Source organism: Chamaea fasciata, unplaced genomic scaffold (assembly GCF_029207755.1).
Source record: "Chamaea fasciata isolate MVZ Bird 193981 ecotype frontalis unplaced genomic scaffold, bChaFas1.0.hap1 SCAF_6, whole genome shotgun sequence".
In the NCBI taxonomy this organism is placed as follows: Eukaryota; Metazoa; Chordata; class Aves; order Passeriformes; family Sylviidae; genus Chamaea; species Chamaea fasciata.
The window spans coordinates 68186226-68206081 of record NW_027094091.1 but is presented as its reverse complement, the minus strand read 5'-3'; positions in this window follow the sequence as shown (position 1 = coordinate 68206081).

Sequence of the window (19856 nt, the reverse complement as noted above, 5' to 3'; positions counted from 1 at the left end):
ACTATTCTTGAAATGAGTCCTATTGTCCGACTCGATTCTCTCAGGGGTGCCATGTCTTTACAGGACTTGTTTTTCTAGGCCCAGGATGGTGTTCTGGGCAGTAGCATGAGGCACAGGGTAGGTCTCCAACTATCCAGTGGTGGCTTCCACTATGGTTAGCACATAACGCTTGCCCTGGCGGGTTTGGGGAAGGGTGATGTAGTTAATCTGCCAGGCTTCCCCATATTTATATTTGGACCACCGCCCACCACACTATAAGGGCTTCACCCGCTTGGCTTGCTTGATTGCAGCACATGTCTCACAGTCATGGATAACTTGAGAAATACTGTTCATGGTTAAATCTACTCCTCGGTCTCGGGCTTACTTATAGGTGGCATCTCTGCCCTGATGACCCGAGGCATCATGGACCCATTGGGCTAGGAACAACTCTCCCTTGTGTTGCCAATCTAAATCTATCTTTGACACTTCTATCTTGGCAGCCTGATCTACTTGCTTGTTGTTTTGGTGTTCTTCATTAGCCTGACTCTTGGGAACATGGGCATTTACATGGCGGACTTTCACAGGCAGCTTCTCTACACGAGTGGCAACGTCCTTCCATTCATTAGCAGCCTAGATTGTTTTTTTTCTATGCTGCCAGTTGGCCTTTTTCCACCTTTCTAGCCAGCCTCACAGAGCATTGGCTACCATCTACGAATCAGTGTAGAGGTAGAGCTTTGGCCACTTCTCTCTTTCAGCAATGTCAAGGGCTAATTGAACAGCTTTGAGTTCAGCAAGCTGACTTGATCTTCTTTTTCTTTCAGTGGCTTCTGCAACCTGTCGTGTGGGGCTCTATACGGCTGCTTTCCACTTACGGTTCATTCCCACGATGCGACAGGAACCGTCAGTGAAAAGAGCGTAGTGTGTTTTTTCTGCAGGCAGTTGGTTGTACGGAGGAGCTTCTTCAGCTCGTGTTACTTGTTCTTGCTCCTCTTTGTCCGTGAGACTGAAGTTTTCTCTTTCCGGCCAGTTTGTAATTATCTCTAAAATCGTAGGGTGATTTGGGTTTCCAATACGGGCACACTGTGTGATGAGGGCAGTCTATTTGCTCTATGTGGCATTGGTGGCATGGTGCGTGGAGGGAGCCTTTCCTTTAAACATCCACCCCAGCACTGGTAGTCGGGGTGCCAAGAGGAGTTGTGCTTCTGTGCCAATCACTTCTGAGGCGGCTTGAACTCCTTCATAGGCGGCCAAGATCTTCTCTGTGGGAGTGTAGTTGGCTTCAGATCCTCTGTAACTTCGACTCCAGAATCCCAGTGGTCGGCCTCGGGTCTCCCCTGGCACCTTCTGCCAAAGGCTTTAGGACAAACCATTGTTCCCGGCTGCAGAATAAAGCACATTCTTCACATTTGGTCTCGTCCTGACTGAGCCAAGGGCTACTGCATGAGCAATCTCCTGCTTGATCTGGGCAAAGGCGTGTTGCTGTTCAGGGCCTCAGTGGAAATTGTTCTTCTTGCGGGTAACTAGGTAGAGAGGGCTCACGATTTGACTGTACTCAGGAATGTGCATCTTTTAAAAACCTATGGCTCTTAGGAAAGCTTGTGTTTCCTTTTTGCTGGTCGGTGGAGACATTGCTGTGATCTTATCAATTACTTCAGTGGGGATCTGCCGCCGTCCATCTTGCCACTTTACTCCCAGGAACTGGATCTCTCTGGCAGGTTCTTTGACTTTGCTTTTCTTGATGGCAAACCCGGCTTTCAGCAAAATCTGGATGATTCTCTCTCTTTTCTCGAACACTTCAGCTGCAGTCTTTTTTCACACAATGATGTCATCAATGTACTGTAGATGTTCCGGAGCCTCACCCTTCTCCAGTGCAGCCTGGATCAGCCCATGGCAGATGGTGGGGCTGTGTTTCCACCCCTGGGGCAGCCGGTTCTAGGTGTACTGCATGCCTCTCCAGGTGAAAGCAAACTGAGGCCTGCATTCTGCAGCCAGAGGAATGGAGAAAAATGCATTAGCAATGTCAATAGTGGCATACCACCTCGCTGCCTTGGACTCTAGCTCGTACTGAAGTTCCAGCATGTCCGGCACAGCAGCGCTCAGCGGTGGAGTCACTTCATTCAATGCATGATAGTCCACAGTCAGTCTCCATTCTCCATCAGACTTGCGCACAGGCCAGATGGGGCTGTTGAAGGGTGAGTGGGTTTTGCTGACCACCCCTTGGCTCTCCAGCTCACGGATCATCTTGTGGATGGGGATCACGGCGTCCCGATTTGTCCGATACTGCCGATGGTGCACTGTCGAGGTGGCAACAGGTACTTGTTGTTTTTCTACTTTCAGGAGTTTCACTGCAGATGGGTTCTCTGATAGTCCCGGCAAGGTGTTCAACTGCTTAATGTTCTCTGTCTCCACAGCAGCTATTTCAAAAGCCCATCTGAGTCCTTTAGGGTCTTTATAATATCCATTCCTGAGGAAGTCTATGCCCAGAATACATGGAGCCTCTGGGCCGGTCACAATCGGAAGTTTTTGCCACTCCTTCCCGGTCAGGCTCACCTCGGCTTCAACCAGAGTCAATTCTTGTGATCTTTCCGTCACCCCGGCAATGGAAATCGGTTCTGCCCCCACATGTCTCGATGGCATTAGAGTACACTGCGACTCAGTATCTACGAAAGATTCATATTTTTGTGGCTCTGATGTGCCAGGCTATCGAATCTACACAGTCCAAAAAACCCGATTTTCTCGTGCCTCTTCCTGGCTAGAGGCAGGGCCCCTCTAGCACTGGTTATTATTCCCTTTTTGGACATACATGGTAGAGGTTCCTTCGAGGGAATCTGACACAGCACTCTCACCTCCGTAATACCTGGCAGCTTGCTCATGGGAGGCTGAGGCTACTTTCATTCTAGTGGAACTCCCTCTGTTAGCGTTTCTCTTCTTGAGCTCACGTACCCGTGCTGCCAGGACAGAAGTAGGTTTCTTGTGCTATGCTCCCATGTCCTCTCCATGGTTTCGCAGATAAAACCACAGGTCAGCTCGAGGGGTGTACCCTCTCTCTCTCGCTGGGGGATGTTGGGCTCTGATTCTAGGGCCTGTGACTCGCACCAGTGCTACATGGGAACTGTTCTTTCTCATCTCCTCTCTTATTTCCCTCATCTCCTCTTTGAGTTCTTTCACCACCGCAGAGACATGAGCCTGCATTGGGCTACTGATCATACTTTCATAATTTTTGAGCTTGTTGGCAACAGAACCCACTGTTTCTCGGTTATCCTCGGCATTAATTGTTGCGATGAATGTGGCGTATTGGGATGGTCCATGAGTTGCCAGATTCCACAACATGTGCCCTGTGCATTTAACCTTGTCGGGGTCATTATCATGCTGTCCGGTCCTCCTAAAAAGTACTTCCAATACTGCCACTTCTCTCAACTGCTGGATTCTTTCTTCAAGGGTCTTCCATTGCATTCTATTGTTGTGCTCTTGCATTCTATTTCTGTGGACAAATCTCTCTCTCACACTCATTAGAAGTCGTTCCCAAAGGGGAAGGGGCTTTTGCTCTCTTACAAATACTTGATTTATACCTGAGTCCTGGGTCAAGGGTCTCAAATTCCTTGCTTCAGCACTATCCAGTTGCACACCTGTACCCATAAGGTCCCAGACTCGAAGTAGCCAGGCTGTATAAGCCTCACGTCCTCGTCGTGCAATATCTTTTTGCAGATTACGTAGACTTTCATATGTCAGGGACTCAGTGATGATCTCAACCTGTGGCTCTTCTGTGGACTGTGAGGACCCTCCTTTCTTATCCTTAATACCAGGATCTGACGATTTCACTTTACACTTCCTTGTTTCCACAGGGGCGACTGCTGCTGACTGTGGCTGCCCTTGTGGTTCAGCTGGAACCTGGACAGTTGTAACGTCTGTGGGTTCCACTGCTGCACTATCAGACTCTGCCTTCTCGGGGCAGGGGGAGGGTTTTTCATGAGCTGGGGAAATGTACTCCTTCAGCATTTGGCCCATCTCTTTTACCAGAACCTCAACCCAGTCCGGGTGGGTCCTTTCTGAGGCAGGCTGTGGGGCAGAGTCAGGCTCTGGGGTATCATCCCTATTCTGTGGGGTAGGTATCAGGGTGGTTATCCAGGTCAATCTTCCTTTATCTCTGAATGCTAAATAGAATATGCTTATTAGCAGCACCAGCCATTGTATGATATCATTAGCATTCAGAGAGGATTTAAACCCTTCAAAAACTGGTGGGGCAGACCCAAAGAGATGGGTAAAGGGTTGGGAAAAAGAAACTTCCCCCGGTGTCATTTCCTCACAGTAGGTACCATTGTTAAAGTAACTCCAAAAACACACAGTTAGTGTACGATAGCCCTGAATCCATGTGCCTGCCTTCCAGAGGAAATTAAAAATCCATGAGTTCTTCACCTTATTAAGCTATAAAATAAACTGGATGACAGTCACAGTAGCCTTAGTTATAGGGCCCATGTTTAGATAAGGGCCTGCAAATGGAAGGAATACAGCCACAACTACATGCCACCCAAACCAGGCTAAGTTAGACCACATGATGCAGCTTAATGAGGTTTTTATATCCAACACACACAAAAGAAAGCACTAGGTTAGTTAAGAACTGCTATTTCTCTTCCTTTTTCTTTTCTCAGTGCCTTCAAGCCGCACGTTGGGCGCCAAAATCTGTCTTGGTTTAGGAAGACAGGTATCTGCTAGGTAAAATTACAATCAGAGGCTCTTTGGCAAAGATTTGGGAAATAGGAATAGCAGTTCTTTACTAGTATGTAATACAAAGCAAACAAACACAAAAAAAACTCCCCTCCCCCACCAAACAACTACAGCATTAATGACAAACGACAACAGTACCAAGAACCTTGAGGGCTTTGTTTCACAAAACCCAGGGCAGTTTGGTTTCGGTGTCCCTGCAGGATCCTCAAAGCACCAAGCTGAAACAGTGGAAAAGTCCCGGGCTGGTAGCTGGGATGGCAGGGTGTCTCGGCAGCGCAGGGGTTGCAGGGTCACGCTGCAGCAAGAGGAGCAGCGCCAAAGAAGCCGAAGGCGAGGCAGAAAAGCGGCCCAGCTTCCGCGAGTGGCAGAGAAAACTCAGGATTCAGGTCGAACCGGTGATAGTAGATTTCCCAGGACTGGATCCCTTTGGCCACAGTGAAACTCCTCCAGCCAGCAACAGCCGTTCTCCGCTCGGCGTGCTTTGCGGCGGCTGAGCTCCTCGAGAAGCGGCAGACACGCGTCTCCCCGAACACCGGAAAAAGAAAAGCACGAAGCTGCCTCAAGCTTTGTCTTTTACTTGCGTTATCTCCCCCTTCCACCTTTGTCCACCTCTTTGTTTCGGTTAAGTACTCTCAAGTATCCAACACTTGGTCTCCTTGGTAACTTGTGGTGAAAAAATTCTTTAGAGAAAGAAGGAACAAACCTAACCCCCAACAGCTGGCTTTTTTTTCTGGGTTTTTTGGGGGGGTTTTGTTTGGTTGGTTGTTTTGGTTGTTTTGGGGTTTTTTTAGGAGGAGTGCAACTTCTGAAATTCCAGGTTGTGTCAGGTAGAACACTTCAGATTTTCTCAGCAGATTCATCGTGTCAGATAAGGGACCTGCCCCATGTCAAAGATGATTTCGGAGATCAAGTCTTCCTGTGGGTAAGGTGAGAATTGTGAACAGGAGAGGGAGGATGAGCAGGGTACCCAGGTAGGAGTTACTGTGGCTCTACTTTTGACTGCAACGCTAGGGTGTGCAGCACAGAGCAGTTCCAGTCTGGGTTGTGTTGTCTGGCATTTTGTGTTGTCTAGCAAGTCTTTGCGATCCCTCAGATCCGATATCTCTGCCTTTTCCCCTCGAGGGCCTTATCACAGCTGTCATCTCTAGATTCTCAGATGTTCACAGTTCTTGGCACAATGCCGATATAAGTTTGTTCTCTTACCTATTGGGATTGCACGAGAGAGACAGGACCAGTGAGAAATCTGTTAAAGCAGGATTTATTGTTCTTGCCTTCTACAGTCTCATAGGAAGGGTGAGAACATCTTCACTGCATAAGTCAGAGGTCATAAGATCTCAAGTTACAATGCCTTTTAAAGATTTATTAGCCAATAAACTACTGCCACAAAGATTGTTTTTATCTTTAACCTAATCGTTAATTCTTTTGTTTTACATATCTTTCCACAGTGCGGACTTTCTTAACTAATCACATAATGACACACAAACCTACAGAACTACACCTTAAAACTTCTTACTACCTTTATAACTACTTCTATATCTTAAACTTTAAAACTTTCCACTACCTCTCTTGATATGTTTTTGCTTAAACTACAACTCCACATTCTTGCATCTAGTCTCTAAATCTGGAAGCCTTTTCCAAGGTCTTAAGCCGAACCCTGTATTCATTTCTAAGTCTGGGCCTGTAAGCAGAAAGTTTTGAGAATTTTCTATGCCTTGATTTCCCACAATTACTGGCGGGCTGGGCCGCATCTCAGAGTCACATCTCAGAAGCATCCAGTAGGATGTCTTTTGGGGCCTCATTCCCGGCTGAATCGCCCTCTGTCCTTTCCAGCCCTGAGTTGTAATGTCCTGGGGCTTGTAAGTTTGTATGGATACAAGGAGCATTCTAAACATAGCATTGTCTCACAGCCATCTTGATCATTGTGACCAACAGTTCTTTTAACAGATCACTCTGTTATAGTTTTTTCTTCTGCCCCTTAGAGCCTCTTCCATCCAATGTTGCCATGCCATCGGTCATCTCTTTTGGCATCATCTCAGTTTGCCATTATTCTTCTTTTTTATTCTCCTTGTGTCACACGGTAGCATAAGCTGTTGTGTTTAGCCTGGAACTGCTCTGCCTTGTGGAATAGACTGAGGGGTAGGTGGAATAGAAAGAAGACTTTATAGGTAATATTTTGCTTTGCTTAGCCACAGAGCCACACCTCGGACAGAGCAACCATGGCTGGTCCATGCAGAGCTGGGCAGAGACAGCAGGAGTGGTACAGTGGTGGCTGTTCTCTAGTTATTTGTCTTAATGCACGCTGTTGTTGGATCCTAGGCAGTTTGCTTTCAGAAATGAGGACTTTGGAAAGGTTAAGCTCTCCTTGTGTGTCTGAGTGACTTTGACAAATAATCTTTTTGCAGAGGCAGAGGGATAGGGACAAGTAAACCTGACATGAATGCAGGAGGCCAGGGGAGTACAGCAATGAGGTGGGTCGGCACCCAAAGTCTGAGCTGCAGCCTGGCTTTCTTCTCTACACTTACCTCGTCATTCAGCTTTTCATTTCATTTTGAAGATGCAAAGTATTCATCACGGCCAGATATCAGCACCAGGGGAAACATGACTGAATGAGTACCAGTGATGGAGATATCGATTCCAGCACAGAACTGGGTGCTACCAGAGTTGTTGTATTAGTGATGAAACTGTGAGCAGCCTTTCTTTTTTTGTGTTTTACAGGTGGTCTGCAGCATTTAAACCGCTGGTCCAATATGACTAAGATCCTTGCAGATGGAGGTCAGGTATGAAGCAGTGCAGCAATGTATCTGTATAACAGGCCATTCTGATGCACCAGCCAAACTCGTTGTGAGTAATATCAAACCACCTGCAGTTTTGTTGTTAGAGCTCTCAGAAATTTGTCAAGGTTACTGAGAAAACAACAGGATCAAAAATAAAAAGAGAGCCTGAGAAACTCTCTGCAAAAAATGTAAACCCTAGATACGGGAAGTACAACGTGAGGATGGACGCTTGACCAGTTGGATGTCCTGAAGGATGTGTGCCTGCCTCATGACGAAGCAGCTTAGCCAACTGTCTTGGTTTGGGAAGACAGGTTTCTGCCAGGTAATAAAAAAAAACAACTGCAGTTTCCTTTGGAATGGAGAGTGTAAACCCCCCCCCTCCACCCTTTTTTTTCTTTTTCAATTATAAATTACAATCAGAGGCTCTTAGGCAAAGATTTGGGAAATAGGAATAGCAGTTCTTTACTAGTCTGTATTACAAAGCAAACAAACACACAAAAAAAAAAAAAACCCACCAAACAACTACAGCATTAATGACAAACGACAACAGTACCAAGAACCTTGAGGGCTTTGTTTCACAAAACCCAGGGCAGTTTGGTTTCGGCGTCCCTGCAGGTTCCTCAGAGCACCAAGCTGAAACTACCGAGCTGGTAGCTGGGATGGCAGGGTGTCCCGGCAGGGCAGGGGGTGCAGGGTCACACTGTAGCAAGAGGAGCAGCACCGAAGAAGCCGAAGGAGAGGCAGAGCCAGCCCAGTTCCCGCGGGTGGCAGGGAAAACTCAGGATTCAGGCCGAACCGGTGGTAGTAGATTTCCCAGGACTGGATCCCTTTGGCCACAGTGAAACTCTTCCAGCCAGCAACAGCCGTTCTCTCTCTCCCCAAACGCTGGACAAAGAAGAGCCCGCAGCTGCCTCAAGCTCTGTCTTTTACCTGCTTTATCTCCCCCTTCCACCTTTGTCCACCTCTTTGTTTCGGTTAAGTACTCTCAAGTATCCAACACTTGGTCTCCTTGGTAACTTATGAGGAAAAAATTCTTTAGCGAAAGAAGGAAAAAACCTAACTCCCAACACCAACCCAGAGCTGCGTGCCCATGTGGACAGTAGACCTAGAATCTATATCTGCCATGTAATGTAAACAATAAACGGCTTCTGTTGGAATCATATTGGTTCTGTTATTCCGTGGCCCATTTTCCCCCTGCATAATGGTGACCCACGATGTTTCTAGGAGCACGTGGTATTGAAGCAGACCAGGACTCTTTGAACTCTGATCGGGTGGGAAGAGGGTCAGTGGATAAGGCAGGCAGGGGCCCCAGCCTGACGCCTCCGTGGGAGTAGGAGTCAAGGGACAAAAGCATTAAGCCTTTTGAAGAAAGACTCCGGAGAAACGCACGCTGCAGCGAGTTCACCGGATAGAATAGGTGAGAAGCCAGGGCTCGAGGAGATGGGGGAAGGCTTTGTCCAAGGAAGAGGAAGCCATGTTACACCTCCTCCAAGTTATCCTTTCTGGGAAGGGAATTGTATATGACCAGGAGGTCTTAAAGAGATTATTAAAATGGGGCCAGGAGAGAGGATTTTTGCCACCCCCAGGAGCTCCGTGCTGGTGAGTTTTATTCTTCAGAAAGCCCCTCGCCCCGGGTACCGGTCCATTCGCGGCTCTGAACACGGCAGGAACAGGACAACACCCCCTGAAACACGACTCCTTTCCCGGAGCTGAAGTTCCAAGGCCATTCCCTCCCAGTCTCGGCGCGTGGGGTTTTTTTAACAGACCCAGCGGCTTTGCCGGGGCGGGCCCTGTCCCCGGGGCTCTGCGGGCACCGGGGGAAGTGAGACTGGGTCAAAACCTCTCAAAATAACAAAGGGACGTTTACTGTAATTTAGAGGCTTTGCATTCTCGTTCGATTTCCAAGCAAGAAATAAGAGATTCATTGCTCAGGTGTTGCAGATGTTCCTCTCGGTCATACAAGGAGGCCCCCGGAGCGAACACATTTTAAACGTGGCGCGGAAACAGGCGGTGTTCTTCGGCAGCACTGCGCATGTGCAGCACGGCCGTCCGTACAGCAAAATGGCAGCGCCCTTCAAAGGCCTTTCCTACAGCAGAAGGGCTGCTCCTTGTTCTTTTCCGTACAATAAAATGCCGGCGCCCTATCTGGAGCATGCGCGTTTCCGCCGACGCCATTTTGTAACCACCGAGGCTCGCAGCCTCCAAGTACAGCGCCGCCTCTGGCCGCTTCTATTATTGCAAGGAGCTGGGGGGAGAAGAACGGACGGAAAGTTACACACGAATGGAAGGAATGCGGCAGCGAGGAAATTATTCTGTCTCGGCAAAAAAGGACAGATTTGCAAGATACAGGCTCACTGGATCTAGGAACAGTCCTCTCAAATTATAAGCCACAAGATGTTTCAGGGAAACAGTTTAAAATCAATTAATCGGGCTGAAGTGAAGCGAAAAACGATTAAAGAAAGAGGTTTTTGTGTAGTAAATGACCAGCTTTTAATTGTGCCTTGTCGAGAAACTCAAAAAAGAGCCCTCGCCTCCTCTTCCTCCGCGGTGGCCAGAGACACAGAGACCCGAGGCAGCGGCAGAGCGGCTCCACCATCGCTGCCGCCGCAGCAATGTAGATTTTTAATTGGAGTCACAGTTGCATTCACCACTCTAAAGCTAATTGGAAGACAAATAATCCTGTTTAGGCAGATGCGGGTAGAAAAGATCCAAGAGCAGCCGGCTTCGCAGGGAGATGAAAAGACCTTGTAAGAAATCTCAAAGAAGACAGTAACAGCAATCCAACGACCCAGAAGCTTGCCAAGAAATACAGAAGGAAATAGAAGAAGCTTGAATATATTGTACAGACATTTCCAAAATACTGCAATGATGAATAACAATTTAATAAACTTTAGGTTGTTGGTGGTGGTTTTGTTTTGGGGTGGTTTTTTTTGTTGTGGTTGTTTTTTTTTTTAGTAAAGCTACAGTTACTATGATTTATACTTAAGGTTGTATTTATATTTTAATATAAATTAAGGGTTGATATAGCTAAGCATAATTAAGCTCCACTATGTTTTGGTTAGGGTACCGTTAAGTTATATGTTCTTGCTTTAGTATCTGGATGCTAAGTTCTCTTCAGATTAATTTTTATTAAGTTTAAGAGTTGTTTAATTCAAAATTCTTAAGTTTTGTTAAAAGATGCTTCTCTAAATTTTAAAGTATTTGAAATAAATTTGAAAAAAATATAATTTTTTTTTTTAGGAAAAAGGCAACTCCAACTGAAGCAGCTGTGATGAACTGCTCCTAAACACCTGCTTGTAGATGGAAGAAGATGTAGTTTGTTTGTATACCTTAAAACCATGTTGATATAGGGTTTTTTTAAAGTTAATTTTGTTTTTTGAAGGAATTCTAATCTTTTACAGTTTTAAGGCTGCTGGAGAGATAAGAAGCAATAAATGCAGTGCCTTATTACCTATCAAAGATTTCAGCATAGTCTGATTTCTTAAACAAGAATGTTGGCAAATTTGCCAGATGAGATTCCACAGGATTCAATTGCAAGACGCTACTAAGCTGTTCATCAATCTGCCGAATTGCACGTTATTATATTTGTTCTTTCAGTAACCCTGCACTTTAAGAAGTTTTACTAAATTCTTGTTTTGGTGAAATTTGCAGTTGCCAGGGGTTTTTCTCATAACTGATTTACTTATCAGTTTACTATGCTTGTTGAGACTTTTATCCCTCCAGTATACCATCATGCTGTTATTCTTCTTCCAGATTATTCAGTTTTTCATTTTATTTTTGTGTTAAGAGTAGTAGAATAAGCTATATTTTGTTGTGTTTATAATGGTATTGATGGTACACTTTGAGTATGATGGTTGAGTATGATTGTTGACTGATTTCTCTTCAGGTTACCTTCTGTTTACTGAAGTAATAATTGAGCTACATTTTATGAATTTGAAGTCCTTTTAAGGCAGAATTCTATTGAGTTCATCTTGTTGAGCTTCACTGCTGTCTGAATTCATTTATGCCAGCTTTGAGTGTTATTCAGTCTGAGTTAGTATGGCTTTTCCTTGTCAGTTGTTCAGTGTTTTTCTTTCATATGCATCCTGATACCCATGGGTTGTGGCGGTACAGGCTGTGAAGGAGGCAGGGCTGTTTGGGCTTCTCTGTGTGTTCTAGGGGTTCTTTGGGCCTCTTGATGTCTTTGAGCTTGGGCGGAAGGTGGAAGCTTTTGTGGACCTTAGTCTGAGTGGTGGAGAGACTCTCTGGTCTTTTTCTTTATGGAGCGTTGTTGTCCATCCTTTCTATGGGATGCTGTGTGTCTTTTCAGCTTTGGATTGGGTTTGTCAGTGCAGTCTCCTTTTGCTTCCATTCTGTTTCTCAGATTCCAACTCATTTGGTGAAAGAGCTCATAATTTTGCCTCCCTTTTTGTTTCATTTCACAGTTATAAATACATTAATGTTTAGAATATATTATCTTAACTTTTTCAAATAGTTACTTACAACTGGTATATTTTTAAGAGAAAAGGTTTCAGATGACTTCACCCCTGATAAGTCACAGCTGTGTTTTGAGCGTGATAAAAGAATGGGATAGCTACTCAGGGGAAGATCCTGAGGAAGAAGGAATTGAAAGTATTGCAAGAATGGCTTGGGAAGGCTAGAAGACTGACCAAATGGGAGAGGCACTTACTGCTGTGAGGAATCTGCTGTGAGGTGAGTACTGGACCCTTCAGTAGGAGTTTTGCAGTCATAGTCGAGCTAGGTGAAGGCCTACAGTCAGAGGCAGCAAGGGAATACTTATCATATTCTACTGTCACAGTCCTACTAGAACACAGCCATATTCTAGTAAGAAATAACCAGCAGTCAGAGTCTGCAAAAGGAACCCTACAGTGGGAGTTTACTGCAGTCAAAGGTCAGTGAATAGTTAGGATCACGATGACTGAATTATAAAGAAGAATAAACAGAGACTTTTTCACATTATTAGACAAGAGTCTGTAGCTTGACCCATTTCTATCTCAAATGTGAGGTCTGAATATTAATTGTATGGTGTGAACTTACTGATATGATAATAGGCATTACTCATAAGTTGATATTTTTGTATTGTAGCCAACTTCTTAGAAAACGTGTTCTTTCAAGATTTTATTTATTTTTTCTTTAATTGCCTTAGGCATTTCATAATTGCTGTTGTTAAGGACTTTGTTTTAAATATGTGTTATTGTTCTCTAGGTGTTTATGCCAGTTTCTCTACTAGCTCAGGGGTTTGACCCAGTGCTGTCTCATGATTTTTAAGTATTTTTCTGAGTTCAAAGAAACGAAATCTGAACTTTATCGAAAACCTCCTTTGAACTGATGATATTGTGACCTTCAGTTCTTGTTAAAGAAGCACTCTGACAGTTTGCTGTGTTTAAGGCAGCCCTATCCTAAGGGTATTTTAGTGGAGACCAGTTATTAGAAAGCTCATTTAGTCTTTCACCCTAAGATTCTTAGGAGCCTTGTTTTGAATGTCTAGGGAATTCTCTTCCAGTTAGAGCTCAGGCAGTGGTCAGGCCTTAGCTCTGTATGGATGGGAAATTTTCCAACAGACCCAGGTGTTTTCTGCCTTCAAGTTGCCTTGACTTGGCAATTTGGCCCTATGGATTTGACAGCTGGACCTGTCTTTGACAAGAGCTTGGAGAATCATTATCCAGAGGATGATTGTCCAAATCTTCCCTGATTTGAGGTTTATCAGCTGTCTGCAGACTCTGGGATGATGGTACAGTATTTCAGAGATTGCTAATTACCTAATTTCACATGTGTTAATGATTAGGTGTATAATCTGAAATACTCTTAATGGTTGTACCCAACTTATTCCTGATTGCTGTCAGTTTCTTGTTTCACTGCATATATAGTTTTGTTTTATTATTCCCTTCATGTTCTTAGCAAGAACATGAAATGCATGCTGGTTTTAGCACAAAAAATAAAAACAAAAACAAAAAGGGGAAACAAGGGGGAATTTAGTGCCTTGAGAGGGGTGAATAATGCAAGATGTGCATCAGAGCTTTAGGCAACAGATAATTTTGAATAATGCAATAGTTACATTATAAATTTGGAAAAAGAGTTATCAAATCTATATTTCAGTTTTCAGCTCAGATCACATCTGCCAGAGGCTCTTTGTGTTCAGATCTACCAAGTTTTTGGTTGTAATCTACATGCAATTAGAAAACGAGTGAAAAAAAACCTCTGTAACCTAGCTGCATAAAGTTTCCCAAAAGAGTTTCCAGGCCTTTAAAGGAAAATCCACTTTACCAATATAACAGATTTTTTTCAAAATATTTTTATTAATTGATTCATTAACTTAAAGAGAAGAGGTGCACGTGTTTTTATCATTAACAGGTTAAAAGTAGTCATCTATTCATTTGTTCAGACATCAATGGCCTCTGAGAAAAATGAGGTTCAGTGAGAAGAGAAATTACTTCATCACCACCCAGCCTTTTGTAAGCAGAACAGGAGCAAAAGTAGGACTGCCAAAAGAGGGCTGTGTCTGGAGACTTAGAGGGAACTAGCCAACAAAAACCTTATGTCATCATCATGGTACAGTGCTCCTACTAACCTTCTCCAGCTATTTCCTGTTCCAAGTTCCCAAAAAGACTTTTGGTGACATCAAGAATGAACATTTTCAGCTAATGGGCCTTCTTCCTGTGTCTCAAGTATTTGGACTTTAAAGTAATGATCATTCATGTCAATGTTATTATGTTAATATTAGTTTTCATTATATTTTTGCTTTGTTTTATTCCGTGCATTATAAAATTGGTGACTTGTTTGGTAGAAAATGCAGTAAAGAAAGTTTGGCTGGTTCAAGAAAGAGAAGGGGGAACTGTAGTGATGTATCTGAATAACTTAGGCCATTCTGTGTACCAGCCAAAATGTTTGTAGGTAACAAGCCACCTGCAGTCTTGTTTTCAGAATTCTCAGGAATTCATCAAGGCTACTGAGACAACAACAGAACTCAAAATAAGGACGAAGAGCCTGAGAAACTGTCTACAGGAAATGCAAAACCTAGACAGAGGACACATAGTGTGATGATGGACACTTGACCAGTTAGGTGTCCTGAAGGATGTGTGCCTGCCTTGTGAGCAAGTGGCTTAGCCAGTCAAGAGATACCTGTATGTGTGGACAGCAGTCCTACAATCTATAACTGTACTGTCATGTAAACAATAAACGGTTTCTGCTGAAATCATACTGATTCTGCTATTCAGTTGCCCATATTCCCCTGCATCCCATCCCATCATATCCCATCCCAGGCAGGAAGCCCCATCCAACTTGGCCTTGAAGGCTTCCAGAGATTCAGGGGCTGCAGCAGCTTCTTGGGCGAACCTGTGCCATGGCCTGACAAGGCTACAATTCCATACCCACATCCCATCTCAGCCTGCCCCTGGCAGCGCAAAGCTCTTCCCTGTGTCCTCTCCCTGCAGGCCCTTGGCAAGAGTCTCTCTCAGCCAGTAATTGCTGCTCCTCCCTGCCGAGGGCCACAAGCTGCAAATTGATGTTGTTGTCCGTGGCCCCGGCCCAGCCCGGAGCCAGGTCCAGGACCTTTCCCCGCAGCTCTGTGGCCGCTGCCTCCCTTCGGCCTCAGCCCAGCAGACGGAGCTTGGAGCTGCAGCTCCTTGCCAGGGCTGGCGCTGGGGCAGCTCCCACCTGGGCCCCGGGGGAGCAGGGACAGCAGCCCAGGGAACAGCTGGGGCTGGGCCAGGCCAGCTGTGGGCTGGAGATCAGCAAAAGCTTCTTCCCCTACAGGGGGCTGGGCCACTGACCAGGCTCCCCAGGGAACGGTCACAGCCCCGAGGCTGCCGCAGCACCAGGAGCCTTTGGACACCGCTCCCGGGGAGCCCCAGGCTGCCACTGCCTGAGCTTTTGTCACAACATTCAGGATCAATTCGGATGGGTTTCATGGGTTCTTGATGAGACTCATGGAATCTATCCTGGACAAACACATATTTACATCCCCAAATGTTTCTTCCTTCCCAAGAAGTTGCATTTGTAACCTTCAACATGTGCCCCAAAAACATACAGGAATGAAAATCATAGGCTCTTCATTCACACCTCTATATACCTGTCACATTATATGTGTGTGGTGTTGCCTTAACACCAGCTGTGGCTATAATGATGGTTTCAAAGGCCACAGGTCTCCAGACTATGCCTATTTGATTTTCCATAACAACTACAACTCTTCCTATTCTTCAAAAGCTATTGAGCTATTCTAACATTTTACACACACACTATTCACTTTCCCGAATAAGGTTCAATTTTAGTTCATTGTCTCCCAGTTTGGATCTCCAGATTCCTTCAGGAACCTTCTTCACTCGAGTGTGATGAATCCAGGCATTTTGCTCTCTGATCTTGATTGCAATAAATGTGAGGAGCACCTGGTCCTTCCCAGTGGGGTTCCAGAGTATTTTATGCAAAAGACATATACCTGTTATAAATCGTGTAACATATTCCCTGGCTGTATGTTATGTACTGGCTCATCTAGTTCTCTGCTTCAAGCCCCAGCCATGTTTCTCATTTTCTCTAAATTGTTTGTTTAGGGCCACCATACACCTGTGTAGGGTTTCTTCCCCTCCTTGGGTAGGTGTTGTTCCTTCTTGGACCCTGTACGGTCTTCCATACAATATTTCAAAAGGACTTCATTTTTCTTTTGTCCTTGGCTTGGTCTGAATTCATAATAATGCTAATGGAAGAGCTCGAAGCCATTGCTTCTTGTCCCAATCTTATAATTTGCTGCTTAATCAAATGGTTCATTTTCTCTACCTGGCTACTTGACTGAGGATGATACAGGAGATGAAGTTTCCAGTCTATGCCTAAATTGCAGCTAATTTGCTGCACAATTTTTGAAATAAAATGTGGCCCCCTATCTGAAGACATTGTGGCTGGGACTCCAAAACATGGTATTGTTTCCTGTAACAATGCTTTGGTTACTTCTTGTGCTTTGGCAGTTCTGGTAGGGAAAGCTTCTGGCCACCCTGAAGAGGTATCTGTTAACACCAATAGGTATCAAAACCCTCCCCATTCTGGGTAGTTCTGAAAAATCAATTTGCCATTGCTGCCCAGGCCTACAACCTTTCCCAATTTGTCCAAGCTTTGGTTTAGGAATATTTTGGGGATTGTTTGGGCGCAAAGGCTACATTGCTGAGTCACTTGAATTACTGTACTTTGCAAATTTCTGGCTATGATTCTGTCCTTCAAATAGTTATACAGAGTGTTTATTCCCCAGTGTTGTTTTCTCATATTCCTCTTTAACCAATGACTGTAGCATGTAAGAGGGAATCCACTGCAGCAGTGGCTCTGAGGCACCCTGGACATCCCTTGGCTGCTCTATCCAGTTGCTTGGAAAAGTAAGTGACTGCCCTGTGATATGGGCCCAGGTCTTGTGCCAGTATTCCCAAAGCAATCCCCCGCTTTTTGTCAGAAAACAAAAAGAATGGTTTACTCACGTCTGAAAGTCCCAGAGCTGGAGCTGACATGAGGGCCTTCTTTAGTTGGTCAAAGCCTTGTGTTGCTTCTTTCATCCATTGGAGGTCTCTGTTTCCTTCTGTAACCAGGGCATTATAGGGGATGGACTAACAGCCCACAATTGTAAATGCACAGTCTACACTAGCCTGTCATGCCAAAAAGGTTCTCAGTTCCTTTTCTGTCTGGGGTTTTGGGGTCTGGCATATTGCTCCCCTGTGATCCTGCCCTAAGGTTCTTTGTCCAGCACTGACCACGTAGCCCAAGCAAATAACTGTTTTCCTCACCATATGGGCTTTCATCTGGGATACTTGGTACCCTTGTAAACCCAATAAGTTTAGAAGGCTTACTGTCCACTCCACACATGTCTCTTGAGTTCTGGTCGCTATCAGGAGGTCATCCACATATTGTAACAGCTGTCCTTCTCCTGATAGGGCTTCCCAGGATTCCAGATCTCTTGCGAGTTGCTCCCCAAATATGGTAGGTGGGTTTTTAAATCCTTGGGGTATAACCAACCATGTGAGCTGTGTTTTAAGCCCACTCTTGGGGTTTTCCCATTGAAATGCAAAACTTTTCTGGCTGGCCTAATGGAGAGGAAGGCAAAAGAAAGCATCTTTCAAATCTAAAATGTAAACTAAGTTAATTGAGGTGTTAAAGAGGTTAGCAGGCTATAGGGGTTGGCAACCACTGGATATGAGTCTTCAGTTATCTTATTAACCACCCTCAAATCCTGTATTATTCAGTTAGACCCATCAGGCTTTCTAGCAGGTAAAACAGTAGTATCAAATTCAGACTGACTCTTTTTAATAGTCCTTTCTGCAAAAAAAGTTTTCAATTACTGGGCTAATCCCTTTCCTGTCCTCCTTCTTTAAAGGATATTGTTTAATTCTAACTTGCTGTTTTCCTTCTTTAAGCTTAATTTGTGCTGGGGTGCATTCTTTGGTGCATTCCCTGGTATATCAGAATCCCATACCCCTGGAAATACTTGGTTCATTATTTTCCTGTTAATCTCATCTTTCCTTTCAACTTAGGCCTCATTGGCTATTAAAATCAGGCTTAACATTTCCACATATTTTTGGTCCTTAACCTCTGAAATAATCTCTCAGTTTTTAAAAATTATTTTTGCCTCCAGTTGCTCCAGTAAATCTCTACCCAAAAGTGCTGATGGAGCACTGGACATGTATAAAAACTTGTGAATTCCCCACTGTTTCCCAAGTTTATATTTCAGTGGTCTACAAAAGTATGCTCTTTCAGATTGGCCAGTTGCCCCCTTTACCATGACATAATCATCTGTTATTGGTACTAAAGCTTTATTTAACACTGAATATGTTGCTTCTGTGTCTACCAAAATTCCATTTCTTTTCCTTTGTTCCCTAGTTTCATTATAACCAGAGGGTCTCCTAGGATAAGATCCTCCAGTCCTCCTCAGTCTTCCTTAACGTGAGCAACCACCCCCACCTCCTTTCGGTCTCCTCTTTTCTGATCATTGCCGTTTCGTTGTTCTGGGCACTGGTTTTTCCAGTGTCCAGATTTCTTACAAAATGCACACTGGTCTTTCCCTAGCCAGGGTGTTGGCCCTTGTCCACGCCTCCCTTTTTCTTCTTCCCTTACTACTGCTACTAATTTTCTCATCCCTTGTTTGCATCCTTCTACCCGGTTACTAAAAACTTTCCATGCCTCATCTAGCAAAGTCTCTAAATCCTGCGCCCTTGGGCCCTGAATCTTCTGAAGTTTGCGTCTGATGTCCCCTGTAGATTGTCCTAGAAATAAACCCACCAGTTGTTGTGCCCCTTTCTCAGGGTCAGGATCTAAGGTTGTATGGCGATGCATTGCATCTCATGCATCTAATGAGATGTTCTAAAAATTCAGAAGGTGTTTCAGAGGGACCTTGCTTAATTGCATGTAGGGCCAACCAGTTGCTGGTGGAGAGCACAGAAAACACACAGGGCTCCTGCTCCAAGCAAAGTCACAGAACCCCCCACGGAGGCCACAAGATCTGCATGCAGCAGTCTCCCGGTTCCAAGGCTGGCAGAGGACTAGCTTCTCTGCTTGTGGAGAGAAGGGTGAGAACGGATGTGTTGGTGAGGGATGAGTTGGTGAGGGGTGGGGTTTGCAAGGTGGTATGGCGTGGTTTGGTCTTTTGGAGTGTGGCATTAGAGGGAGGGGAAGAAGGGGGCACTTTTGGCAATGTTCCTGCTGCTCATAGTAATTCTGGGGCCTTGATGACCCTTCTGGGTGGTTGCAGTTCAATTGGGAAGGTTGAGGTCAAGGTGCAAAGCGGTGGAGATCTGCAGTGAAGTGCCAGGGATTTGGGGAGAGTGAGGGCACCAGGACGGACGGACGGACGGACGGAAGGAAGGAAGGAAGGAAGGAAGGAAGGTCAAATTGTTAGCAGCACTTGGAGCCTGAAAGCCGATATTTGCTGGCACCGGCACTGCCCCCCGATGTGCCAGTGCCTGGAGTTGAGATGCAGCAAATTGCCAGCGCCTGCCCAGGTGTGTTGTTTGCCAGCACTGGCAGTAGCCAAATGTGACAATTTCCTGCTGCTGGGGCACTGGGGAGCCTGGCTGAGCAGGAAAGGTGAGCCTGAGCCAGGAGATTTCCTTGTAGCTGCAGCAAAGCCTTGGCACACCAAGACCTTGCCAGCGCTGTACCCTGGGCCAGGAGGGATTGTGCCATGGCAGCTGAGCCTAAATTTCTTCTCCCAGGCAGCTTTAGAACATGGACTGTGGAGAAGGCAGAGCTGACTCTCGGCTTGCTGCAGTCCTCCAGAAGAATGCTGTGTGTGAAGCAGCCTGGGAGCAGGCTTGACGTGCCAGGGCCGGCCAATTGAGAGGCCTTTTCTCCGCGGTGGACCGAGGCACTGGGCCTTGCCCTTTGCAAGGGCCCTAGAGCTGCCTGCCCAGGGGCCTTTCT